The sequence below is a fragment of the Anabrus simplex genome, chromosome 8 (assembly GCF_040414725.1).
Source record: "Anabrus simplex isolate iqAnaSimp1 chromosome 8, ASM4041472v1, whole genome shotgun sequence".
Lineage (NCBI taxonomy): Eukaryota > Metazoa > Arthropoda > Insecta > Orthoptera > Tettigoniidae > Anabrus > Anabrus simplex.
In genome coordinates this window covers 134,725,110-134,739,130 of record NC_090272.1, presented here as the reverse complement: position 1 = coordinate 134,739,130, position 14,021 = coordinate 134,725,110, and positions in this window count along the sequence as shown.

Sequence of the window (14,021 nt, the reverse complement as noted above, 5' to 3'; positions counted from 1 at the left end):
ATTAATCCTTAAAATAGCACACTCAGCGCATTTTTTTACGGTGAAACACATCGATCTGTAGCCTAATAAAGGCTGCAAATTAAGAAACTACGTGGTGTGGCAAGATATTGACTACCGTTGGTGACTCACAACACAGCGAGTATTAGGCATCATGTCGTGAGCCAATATTAAGGTGGTCATATACACTAGCAATAATTTTTTTAAAGAATAATATCTAACAATGTTAAATTCTTCTGTTGTTTTATCATTATCAAACTAAGAGATTCTGAAGTTCATTTTACACTATTTTTCTGTTAATTGTTTATAAAACTGTATTTGTTGCTATTTACACTGGGGTACTTAAAGTCGTCTATCTCTTACATTTTTAAACCAAAATCCATGAAATTTGAATAAAAGCAATCTACATTATATGGGGAATGATCCCTACCATATTTTTTGAATCAGTCACAAGTAAGGGTTTTAAAGTTATATTACAATTTAAGTTTGTTCAAATTTTATTTAACAAATTTGTTTAACAAGTTGTTAAAATTACATTTTTACGATTATCATTTCCTCAGTGCTAGAGAACGTAGATACATGTATTAGCTTTAGATTAAAATAAAAATCTTGCAGATACCATTTCTGTGACAAAAGTTAAAGCACATTGAATGGCTTCAAATGTCCGAAAATGAATGAATGAGTAAATCGCATTTGAAGTTTACTTAGTATGTTTTCACTCACATGCCGTTTTTATCACACAGAAACCTCCTGGAACATACAAAGGTCCTTCCTTGGAAGCTGTATGGTCTTCCTTTATCTTTGTCCGGACTCTTAGGTACCTCCTTCTTGTCTTCCCTTCTGGAGTAGACTTTCTGGCACATGTTGAAATACGAAGTTGGTCTGAACGTTTCACTGAGTTTACCGTGTACTTTCCAGCAATCATGTTCATTCTTTTCATAACCTGAAGCTCTATTCGTCTTCCACAATTAAAGTGACATACAGCATCCATTACAGCTAGTTTTAATGTGATGAAACCAACATGGACCTGCCAAATGGTGCCATTGAATGACTCATTATTTTGTATCTTGCCATGCAGACACTTAGCAAGCATATCAGGAGCAGACATGTGAGCATTCTGGTGGGATGCACATGCACTAATATGAAACAAGTGAAGAACGATATGCTACTTGACGGAAACCAGTGGGAATTTAAAGAGAAATTCAGTTTAGGCTCGAAAGAAATTTGTCAGCTGTCAGTCAGAACGGTCACGCCCTCTCGCAGTAAATAATTTATTTCGACATGAAATATTAATGGTATATTTATGAACCAGACATTTTCTAAAACTAGGAGAAATTTCATACAAAATGGAATAAAAATTTTAAAATGTGAAATTTCAGAAAATTTTTGTATATGACCACCTTAAGTGATTTTGCAAACCGTTCGGGAAGGACGTGCTAAATACAGATATGTCCAGTAGTGAACAACGCCCTCCTATTTACAGTACAATTACACGGGTTGACAGATAGCTCTAACAACATAGACCATTCAGTGTTATGATGTCCCAAAAGAGTACATTCATCACGGCTGGATTCACATGATTATTCCTATCCGTCAAAATTATCGCCTCCTCTGTGCACAGTAGGCACGTAATTATTTGCCCTCTGAGTAAATCGACTGGCATTTCATGGTCATATGTATTGAACATGGCGTCTTCTCAAGACGGCTGACTTGTAGGAAGAGGTTTTAATTGATTCATACTTTATAAAGGGTTGTCATGAGTACACCGTTTTCCAGTAATGCCACCGGTATGGCTTAAAGGAGATCGTCATAGCTCCTTGACTAGAGTGCAGTACTTTAATCTGCAAGGTTTGTTGAACTGAAGCGCCTAGAAACTCACACTATATTTTAGAGAACGTAGACCATATTATAACAAGAGCATACAAATGATAGTTTCAGAGAGTCTACAGATACACACCTGCACTCTTCAGACACCTGTTCTAATACCGAACAAGTTTCTGTATAACCTCCAAAATGAGGGCGCTGCTTACTGGTTGTTGGTTGAATCATTCTTCCGCAACATGATCCGCATGATTAGTGGTTAAATGCCTTCTCCTCAGGGCTTTAATCCGCACATAAAAAATGACTGTCGCAAGGGAAGGGATATGGTCTGTGAGGCAGGTGATCTTCAAGTCCCCAGAGAAAACAGCGTCGACTGTCCATTGTTGTGATGTGCGTTACTATGGAGCACAAGCACACTTCATAAACGTCTTCCCGGACAAAGCATCTTCTTTGCACTAGAATGGATTTCTGCTTTTCCTTTAATGTTGAAAACAATTCTTGGCAGACAAAGTAGGGTCCGCATACTACGAAAAACGTAAAATTAAGTAATTTCTTCAATTGTGCCAAAGCTGAAGGGCTAAATGGGTCGTAAAGGTTTCAAATTGTGAGTCTCAGATAGCTACATCAAACTTTTTTTAAAATTCAAAAATCACTTTCGGTTTAAATGCAATTCCTGAAAAACAGCCTAAACTCGCTTGTTTCTTTACGCGTTTTCTTTTTTATTCAAAACCTAGCCAATTAACTTATTTACATAATGCTTTTCGTATTGTGTTCCTTGGTTCAATGCCCTCGGGCGATTTTCGAGATTTTGAAAAATGTCCACACCGAATGTAGTTATAAGGCCTAAGTGAAACAATGCATTGACTCACATTGACGCTCGTAGTGGTAGAAAAATGCAAAACGCTAATCCAATCGACCGGATAACGATGATTAAGAAAAGGATTGTAATTTTTAGGAATAAATAAAGAATATATTCTCATACTTCATTATATTTACCTAAAATCCGTAGCTCATATCCCTAGGATATCTTCAACATTGAGTTACTTGCCTGAAGGGCTAGAACTGTAGATTTAATTATTTATTTATTTATTTATTTATTTATTTATTTAATTTATTTATGTATTTATTTATTTTATTTTGCCATTTTTCTTTCGTCGAACCGACTCAGAGTGATTTACGATGACGATAGGATAGGAAAAGGCTAGTACTGGGAAGGAAGTGACCGTAATATTAATAAATGTACGGTCCAGGCACTTGCCTGGTGTGAAAATGGCAAACCACGGAGAAAAATACTCAAGATTGCCGATACTGGAGTTCGAGCCCACAATCTTCCGGATATAACGTAACAGCTTTATGCCTTGAACCACGTAACCAACTCACCAGATAGAATGAAATAATGCCATACTGTATTCGTTTGGACGAAAATATGAAAAGCAAAGGATGCTTCAAAGTTATTCTCTACTTATTGGTCGCGTGTTTCAGACTAACCACGTTCTGAGGTGTTACTGCAAACACCACAGCACTCAGTGCCCCTACCTCATGGATTTTCCGTCCACCATTTTCCGTGTTGCCAGTTCTATCTATGTTCTAACTGATCAAATCTTGTCAATCCGAAAAATCTAAATCAGTTGGACAACCACGTTATTAGTAGTGCGAACGACCATTTCAGTGCTTATTTGAAGTACATAGATGTGAATATTTAATTTAGTAACACTTCTTCTGTCCCTTTTAAGTGAAAAAGTCCGCTCATTTACAAGTTGTGCACGTTAATTATTACGTGTGTTGAACGTGTAATTCATCTTTAAGCCAACGAGATCTAAAAGTAAAATGGGCTGCAAGTCAAACTGCGGCTTTGCCGGAACTCTTGGGAATAACGTCAAGTCTTCAGAAGGATATCTTTACTTGTGTGAAACCATCAGGCTACTGTATTTTGTTTATTTGGATGTTTTCCTACAACATTTTTAGTTTTTTTTTTGTTGCTATTTGCTTTACGTCACACCGACACTGATAGGTCTTATGGCGACGATGGGACAGGAAAGGCCTGGGAATGGGAGGGAAAGGGCCGTGGCCTTAATTCAGGTACAGCCCCAGCATTTGCCTGGTGTGAAAATGGGTAACCACGGAAAACCATCTTCAGGGCTGCCGACAGTGGGGTTCGAACCCACTATCTCCCGGATGCAAACTCACAGCTGCGCGCCCCTAACCGCATGACCAATTCGCCCGATATTTTTTTATGTTATCGGTGCTAATAATAATAATAATAATAATCGTATGGCCTCAGCTACCGTGTGCAGACATTTCTTCCCACTAACTACTTTTACGGTTTTCGGAGATGCCAAGGTGCTGGATTGTCATCAGCTCGAGGCTAGCGTATTTCAGCATCTTCAAGTACCACCGGACTGAGCCAGGATTGAACCTGCCACGTTGGGCTTGTAAGGCCAGCGCTCTATCGTCCGAGCTACTCAATCCGGCAAACAGATAATGTAAACATTGAAGAAGAGTAGTAAATATCTACGAAAAAATCTGTCTCAGTCTTTCTTGAACAACCCTTGCATGATTTCATGAGAAGTGAAAGAAAACAAAATAGCTTCGGGGTGGCTATTGACGTCCATAGGTGTGGTCGCTGAACATGATTATCGACTCTTTTATGCGGCTACACACATTGAGAGAAGATGTTTTCAAGTACACCAAGCCAGGGAATGGCCCTTCGAGCATCAGTCATGAGGGCACTGATTTTTGTACACTCAAGATTATATGTTTCTTTGTAGTAATGTACTATTGTTTCATAGATAATTTTTAAAGATCAGCGTCCTCATATGATCCTCATTTGACTTGAATAGGGTAGTCGGATCAGTTATGTAGTCCACTGATGTGTGAGACTCATTGGCGATGACGTCTATTCAATTCAATCATGATCATTCTTTTGTAAATAATATTACTAGTATTAAGCCACAAGTTTACTATCCCAGTTGCAAATTAATTGAAATTCCCGAAGGAAATCATAATTAAATTCCATCGATTGCAAACATAAAGATATAGCTGTTTAGGCTTTTGATAAAAAATAGAAATGTAGCACCACAGTGAGGAGGGACTTGGTCTGTGTCCATGAGAAACTGGTACAAGAAAGAAGTTCTGTAGCCGGATAAAGGATATTCAGGAGAGACTGAAGAACTTCCTTTTTTATTACAATTTTGCTTTACATGGCACCGACCCAGATAGGTATCATAAGCTGCAGAAAATGATGGTTATAGTTCATATTACTGGCATCCAGCAACAACATTTGTTATTTCTGTTATAATCGTAATATACTCGTACTTCGGGGGTACGAAGATAAAACGATTGGATTTTGGGGGTACACCAACTAAAAAGATTGAATACTACTGCTCTAACGCACCTCTTTTTGTTGATAATATGTCTTTCAGTCATGGTCATCCATCAACACTTTACACTTTACTGCACATCACATATTTTGTATGACTAATTTTGTGAATTTTCAGATGAACACCAGCCATAAGACAAATTGACGTAGGAAATTTATCCTTCTGACGCCCAAAGACGCCCCCCGCTTTTCCGCGATACAGAAGAAAGGTGGGGGAAAGGGAAGAATAGAAAGGACCTAGGCCTTCAGTGAATAAAATTATTGCTAGAACCGTCGAAGACGGAAGAGAAGAAGTTTTCATCGTGGGAGGTCGGATAAGATGCATATAAGTGAGAAACCTAGCATAAGGGTATATAGTTGGGACGGGCAACCGATCCTTAGCCGGCAGCAAAGAAAACGGCATTCGTTTGATCTCCTGGCCCCTCGCTTGCCCAGCAGGGAGTATTCATGACGGTAGTGGGCTCAAAAATGGAAGTTCTCAATCCCCAACAGAAATCCTCAAAACTCTGTTGCCAATGCACCTCTTACTACCTTCCTTCCTTCCTTCCTTCCTTCCTTCCTGCCTGCAAACATCTGTGACTACCGCATGGATTACGCACGAGACAAAATATTCTGCGATATTGGTTTGTGCTGTGGCTCATGATCAGATACTTATATCTTGTGTTAAGAATAAATTAAATGCTAACATGTGTAAATAATTGACGCTAAATTGACAACCATGCTCTTGACAGTACTCACTTGCCTTTTAAACAACACACTGCCCTTGTGTCCAGAGAAAAGAAACCGACTATAAACCCTTATTATCGCCATGTTTTGGGATCTGAAACTGCCGCCTGAGGATACGTTCACCGCCCCAACTTTATGGAAAAATGCTTTACGTAGTTGGAGGACCCCTGGTGGGTCGCCACTCCGTCATATTGAGACCCTCTGAGGATGGTCGATCCTTTAAGTCACCTGTTACGACAGACAGGGAACATCATGCATGTATCCACAGCGTTAAATATTTGATAGTGCAAGGATTAAGTTACAATATTACAGCTCTTTCGTGCTGCGAGACTAGATGACCTCACTCGATGCTCTTCAAAGACATCCCTTGCGTGTGATTACATGGGCATTGTTATTGTGAAGCCTTGTATGAGGGGTGTGGTATCATTAAGATCAAAAATAAATCCGATATTTACAGTTCTATATGAGACACGCATTGGCGTGCCACCACGACACTTCTCGGAAACAGTTAAACTTACTTAAAGCGCACAAGAACGATCCAATAAAACCGAGAATGATGTAATAATTCATCCTAAACCACTGAGAAACAAAGAGGAGACATGTAAATCTGGGGTTCTGTTATGGGATGCACTCAATCTAAAGTTACAAAGCTGAAAAGAGAAGTAGTTTTAAATCACAATTAGTTTTAAATCTCATTTTAGATCAATCAATCTAGAAATATTCTGCGATTTAGTTAAAGTAAAAAATTGGAGGCGTTTATTTGGAAATCGCATGATAAATTTCAGATAAATTTGGGGGAAGAGATCGGTTTAAATAAGAATAAGCGGCCACGGCCGCTTCCTTCCCACTCCTAGCCCTTTCCTGTCCCATGGTCGCCGGAACACCTATCTGTGTCGGTGCGACGTAAAACAACTAGCAAAAGATAGAGTGAATAATATTTTTATATATTAATTTCAAAATCCCAGTACTACAGATATTCACAGACGTTCCTTGAACTTGGAAATTACCCCCTGCGGTGCAGCGCAGGTAGCAGATGCTTAAGACAGCTGTCAAACCACTTCTACTACCGGCGGGGAATGTCCAGGGCGCAAATTTTACTCGGCGCAACTCATACAGAACCGTAATATCGCATGGACATCGATCCATATCGACAAGGAAAATTGCAAACATGATAATAAAAATGACAAAATAATCTTAAAGGAACGATCGCTTGATGAATAAGAGAAGAGGGAATCAATAAATGGAAGGAGGGGCTCCCTCTACATTATATGCCCTAATATCACAGCGTCGGAAGGCCATTGTTTGTTTTGAAGTGATTTCTCTTTTCTGCTGCCACTCACCTCCGATAGTTGGGATTACTGCTGCGTCCCGAGTAAAACATCATGCTTGAATATTACCCATGCTATACGATTTTCCTGTCATCGACGGGTACTACAAATTATTATTATTATGATTATTATTATTATTATTATTATTATTATTATTATTATTATTATTATTATTATTATTATTATTATTATTATTGCTTGAGTGGCTGAGACGATGAAACGCAGGTTCTGTGGCGAGGATGCGATTCCGGGTGAGCTTGGTGGCCTTTGAGGTAAAAACAACTCAAGTACTTTGGTTACGTTGCAAGGAGACCAGACGCAGTGGGAAGGCTCGTCGTAAAGCGTAAATTCGTCGCCGAAGACCCAGAGGGCGTGCACAATCGTGGAAATAATAATAATAATAATTATATTGAGGCATTCAGACCCAGCCTTTAAATCTTCTTTCTACGATTCCGTCTCTCTTATTTTTAAGTGATCGTGCCTTCATGTTTCACTTCTCATTTCTAGACTCATCTTCAACATTTTATTCATCAAATGATGGTGGTGATTATTGTTTTAAGACGAAGTACAAGTAGGCAAACCTCCTCTAGATAACATTAATCAGAGATAAAAATGGAAGGAATCAGACAAACTAGGAAATGAAGGTATCGACCAAGGGAAGGCAAGGGCCACGGAGAGTGTGAAAATGAAATACATCCTAGGCCCCGAAAGCTCTTATACTGTCGAGGTTGGAAAAGAACAAGAGTTGATCAAAGGAGGTCAGATAGGATAGATGAAAGTGAGGAGCTTGCCACAAATAAGTGGAAGGAATGTCAGGACTCAGCTAATGGTACCATTGTTATCAACCCGCTTTCCAAGTTGAGAGTCCCTGGGGTCCCTTTTAGTTGCCTCTTACGACAGGCAGGGGATACCGTGAGTGTTATTCTACCTCCCCCACCCACAGCGGTTTTACTCGTCAATACACTTTTTTCAGCTTTTAAGAACAATTACGACAATCAGCACCATCACCAGTTAAACTGATACTATAGTGACTGAACTACATTTCCACGTCAGTGATGCTCGCTGTCATGGGTATAACTATAAAAATGAATTCGTCGATATTTCCAACATTATAGCATCCATACAGTGCTGTGGTACAGTGCACAGATACCCAACAAGTACGGTTTTGTCCTCCGCATACCATTCATCTGTGTGGCATCAAAGACCATTATCCACGATATGGAAACAGATAGAGCTTGGTCAACCGACGAATTCTCCGAATTTCTTGGACTGAATTTCGAACAAATACGTCCATGCTGGAAAAACTAGGCATCGAGACTAGGCTTCTGGAGCGGATCAGCCAGGCTTCCCTCTGGTAGGCTACTTCGGACACGTCAGCTGAAGAACAAGCACTCTGACGAAGCTTGTGGTCGAGGGAAAGGTTCATGGCAAGAGACCGCGAGGAAGACATCCAATCAGATGGGTGGACCAGCTGCAGCCTCTGGTGGGAAAATGTTTCTACGAGAATACCCTTAAGGTTCAGTCAAACAGAAAGCGAACAGTCCGCGCGGAGGAAGTGACCGCAGACCGTCACGGACTGGGGCAGTCCAATAGAATGCGGACAAGTAAGGGCGGACCAGCAAGAAAGCAGTCACATCCAAGAGGGTACCAACTACATTCAATGCCTTCTTTCTTCAGCTCACGTTCTTTTGTTTTTGTTTTTAAATCAAATGCCTAGCAATTCCTCTGGCGAATTACTTATTCTATTCGCTTTGAGTAAAGTAAAACAAAAAGTAGGTGCATGAAATAAATAAATACAAGTCGAGAGAAGTGCCGTGAATGGATTTCATTTGAAGACCAATTTTTCACACGTTTTAGCATTAGAGCCTCATTTATTTTTATTGATATATTCAACTGTAATATCTAAATAAATAAATAAATAAATAAATAAATAAATAAATAAATAAATAAATAAATAAATAAATAAATAAATAAATAAAATATATAAGTAAATAAAAAAATAAATGCATACCTTACACGTTTCCGACTTCTTCGACATATGTTTGTAACGGGCGTGGCGTGTATCGTAAAAGAGTTCCAAGACCACGCACTAGATGAATTAATTTCTCTGTGTCTTTCGGAGACATTGTTCGCTGTTAACCGAGCGAACGTTGTAGAAATTTACAAGCGGAAGACTGCCCGCAGTGGTCTCGATCACACGGCCACGTCAGCTCGCGATCTGTTTGACCAGAATGATGTAATGTTGCAAGAGACAGTGCTCGCTACACGCAGTGGGATCTGACCGCGCGGAGAGTTCGCCTTCTGTTCGACTGAACCTTTATAGCGACAGACCGCCAGACTTGGAGGAAGAAAATCAGTACAGTAAGAACATGAAGGCCACCACGCCCCGTCAAGGATAGAGGAATGAGCCAGTTGCAAAAAGAGGGTACTTAAGAGTTAATTAATTCATTCTGAATTACATACAACTGTATCTATTTTTCACGACTAAAAATAAGGTGGAAAGAAGAGCTATATTAATTTTATTGCATCGCCACAATATAGTTTTCAACGCAAAATGACTGACTCCTCTACCACTCGTCATAATGTCGCATATTTTAATGTCGAAAACACTTTTTAGCAGGTAAGTTAGGAGTCCCTGTACAACAAAAAAGGTAAAATTAAGAAATTTTCTCAATTTTGCCGAAATGTGAAGGCTAAAGGGCCCGGAAAGGATTCAAATTGTGAGTCTTGGATAGCTCTATCAAACGAAAAGAAATTTCAAAAATCACTTGCGGCCTATACGCAGTTCCGGAAAAACAGCCTAAAATTGCTTGTTTCTCTACTCGTTTTGTTTTTTATTCAAATCCTAGCTAAATGAACTTATTTAAACATTTTTTTCTGTAATGTATTCCTTGGTTCAATACCCTCAGGCGTCTTTTGATTTTCGAAAAATGTCCACACCTAATCTACACTAATATATTAAGTGGTAAAGTTTGTTTGTATGTAATGGCTAATCTCAGGAACTACTGAACCGATTCTAAACATTCTTTTGCTAATGTAAATATTCATTATCCCTGACGGACATGGGTTGTATTTAGTTTTCAAAACAATTCGAGGGGGGCTACGGGGGGGAGTTGTAAAAATGATAGTCTAATATAGGCGAAATATCGAATTTGCCGTATAAGGACGAGACGAAGCTCAATTAAAGACCCTTGACACGAACAAAACTCGGTAAGTCATACGGGCCCGAAAACGATGCTTTAAGGCTCTAAAAACAAGCTCTAGGAATCGGATATAGCAATGAACTGCCGTAATCGTAGCAACGTCAGCTCTAGGATTCTACAGCAGCGAGATTGTCTACAATATAACATCACAGAAACCTAACATGTTACAGACATTAAAATTGGTACTTGGAATCTCTTTTAAAAATAAATGAACACATGTTGTTTTGGAAAATCCACTTAAGGGGATGAAAACAATATATATATTTGCTATTTGCTTTACGTCGCACCGACACAGATATGTTTTATGGCGACGATGGGACGAGAAAAGCCTAGGAAAAGGAAGGAAGCGGCCGTGGCCTTAATTAAGGTACAGTCCCAGCATTTGCCTGGTGTGAAAATGGGGAACCACGGAAAACCATCTTCAGGGCTGCCGACAGTGGAATTCGAACCCACTATCTCCCGATTATTTGATACTGGCCGCACTTAAGCGACTGCAGCTATCGAGCTCGGTAAGAGAATAATAAAAACGGGTGAAATTTTGAAATGAGTATCTTCTTCTTCTACCGCTTTTCCCAGAAATTTAGGGTCGCGGATGCGAACTGTGTCGCACATGTGGATTTTAGCCTGTTTTACGCCTAGATGCCCTTCCTGACGTCAACCCTACGTGTTCGGATGTAATTACTGTTGCGTGTTCCTCTTGTGGTTGGTAGTGTGACGCGTTGAGCGAATATGAAGAGGAGAGTTTTGGGACAAACACAAACAACCTGGCTCCGAGCCAGAAGAATTAATCACACGCGGTTAAAATCCCCGACCCAACCTGGAGTCGAACCCGGAACCCTGTGAACGTAAGGCCTCAACGCAGACCATTCAGCCAAGGAGTGTGGCAGTTTTTAAAGTGAGTATATCTACAGTATGCCGGCCCCGTGGTGTAGGGGTAGCGTGCCTGCCTCTTACCCGGAGGCCCCGGGTTCGATTCCCGGCCAGGTCAGGGATTTTTACCTGCACCTGCGGGCTGGTTCGAGGTCCACTCAGCCTACGTGATTAGAATTGAGGAGCTATCTGACGGTGAGATAGCGGCCCCCGTCTAGAAAGCCAAGAATAACGCCCGAGAGGGTTCGTCGTGCTGACCACACGGCACCTCGTAATCTGCAGGCCTTCGGGCTGAGCAGCGGTCACTTGGTAGGCCAAGGCCCTTCAAGGGCTGTAATGCCATGGGGTTTGGTTTGGTTTTATATCTACAGTATATCTCATAAACGTAACATGTTACAGATGTGAAAATTTTTATTTGTAATCTCCTTTCAAAGTAAAGTAACACTTATTTTTCGTTTTCGGAAAATCAGTTTAAACTGAAGATCGAAAATAAGTAAAGGAGGACTTGAATTATCTTTATGAGGATACTTATATATAAAAGACTAAAATGTTACACAATGAGCTCGATAGCAGCAGGCGCTTAAGTGCGGCCAGTATCCAGTATTCGGGAGATAGTAGGTTCGAACCCCACTGTCGGCAGTCCTGAAGATGGTTTTCCGTGGTTTCCCATTTTCACACCAGGCGAATGCTGGGGCTGTACCTTAATTAAGGCCATGGCCGCTTCCTTCCCACTTCTAGCCCTTCCCTCTCCCATCGTTGCCATAAGACCTATCTGTGTCGGTGCGACGTAAAGCAACCAGCAAAAAAAGAGTTACTGACGTGAAAATTGGTATTTTTAATCTTCTTTACAAATAAAGAAACTTTTCTTCTTTTACTTAAAAGAGGAGTGTTTCTCACATGTAGAGTTCCAGGTCGCAAGTTCCAGATTCAGGTCTGCCAGTATCCTGGTTATCTTAGCCCAAAAAGCAATGCCACAAACGTGGTTTACAAAGAGGTTCTGGGGTAAATGAAATGCAATTTTTTAGCGAGTTTTTATACTTTAGGGACTTGCAGATAATGTCCTAGTGCAGTACCGAGGAACATCTACTTTTTATAAAATTACGAAATCCTCGCGAGTGAAGCCGTGGGTAACAGCTAGTGTAATTATAAGGGCTTAAGTGAAACCCTGCATTGACTCAGATACTGTAAGCGCTCGTAGTCGCACTTAAGTGAAACAATACATTGACTCTCATTAGCATTCAAGAGTAGTATAAAAAGGCAAACTGCTAATCTAATCGACCGAATAATGATGATTAAGAAGAAGATTGTAATTTTTGAAAATAAAGTAAGAATATATTATTATTATTATTATTATTATTATTATTATTATTATTATTATTATTATTATTATTATTATCATTATTATTATTATTATTATTGTTGTTTTTTTACAGCCGCATAGGAACCACTGTATTCAATTTCTATCCGGCTTTCTATGATGTTTCATGGTTTTCTCCTTTCTGTTCTTCTAGTATTTCTTCATTCCATCTGATCTTCACTGTCGTTCTTCTTCTGAAAATACCCTTTTAGTTGTTTCCCATTTATCAATTTTTTGTAGAAATTTAATTTTACTATTCTTTAATTTATTTAGTTTGTTTGATTTATTCTTTACATCCACCAGTGCGATGTCTAATTATTTCATGTCTTCTTTTATTTTTTTTATCCAGTGAATATATTCTCATACTTATAATTTATTTTATTTTATTATATTTTTATGGGCTAGACAAGGCTGTAATCTTTCACCTTTGCTGTTCGTAGTTTACATGGATCATCTGCTGAAAGGTACAAAATGGCAGGGAGGGATTCAGTTAGGTGAAAATGTAGTACGCAGTTTGGCCTATGCTGACGACTTGGTCTTAATGGCAGATTGTGCCGAAAGCCTGCAGTTTAATATCTTGTAACTTGAAAATAGGTGCAATGAGTATGGTATGAAAATTAGCCTCTCGAAGACTAAATTGATGTCAGTAGGTAAGAAATTCAACAGAATTGAATGTTAGATTGGTGATACAAAGCTAGAACAGGTCGATAATTTCAAGTATTTAGGTTGTGTGTTCTCCCTGGATGGTAATATAGTAAGTGAGATTGAATCAAGGTGTAGTAAAGCTAATGCAGTGAGCTCGCAGTTGCGATCAGCAGTATTCTGTAAGAAGGATGTCAGCTCCCAGACGAAACTATCTTTACATCGGTCTGTTTTCAGACCAACTTTGCTTTACGGGAGCGAAAACTGGGTGGACTCAGGATATCTTATTCATTAGTTAGAAGTAACAGACATGAAAGTAGCAAGAATGATTGCTGGTACAAACATGTGGGAACAATGGCAGGAGGGTACTCGGATTGAGGAGATTAAGGCTAATTTAGGAATGAACTCGATGGATGAAGCTGTTCGCATAAACCGGCTTCGGTGGTGGGGTCATGTGAGGCGAATGGAGGAGGATAGGTTACGTAGGAGAATAATGGACTCTGCTATGGAGGGTAAGAGAAGTAGAGGGAGACCAAGACGACGATGGTTAGACTCGGTTTCTAACGATTTAAAGATAAGAGGTATGGAACTAAATGAGGCCACAACACTAGTTGCAAATCGAGGATTGTGACGACGTTTAGTAAATTCACATCGGCTTGCAGACTGAACGCTGAAAGGCATAACAGTCTATAATGAAA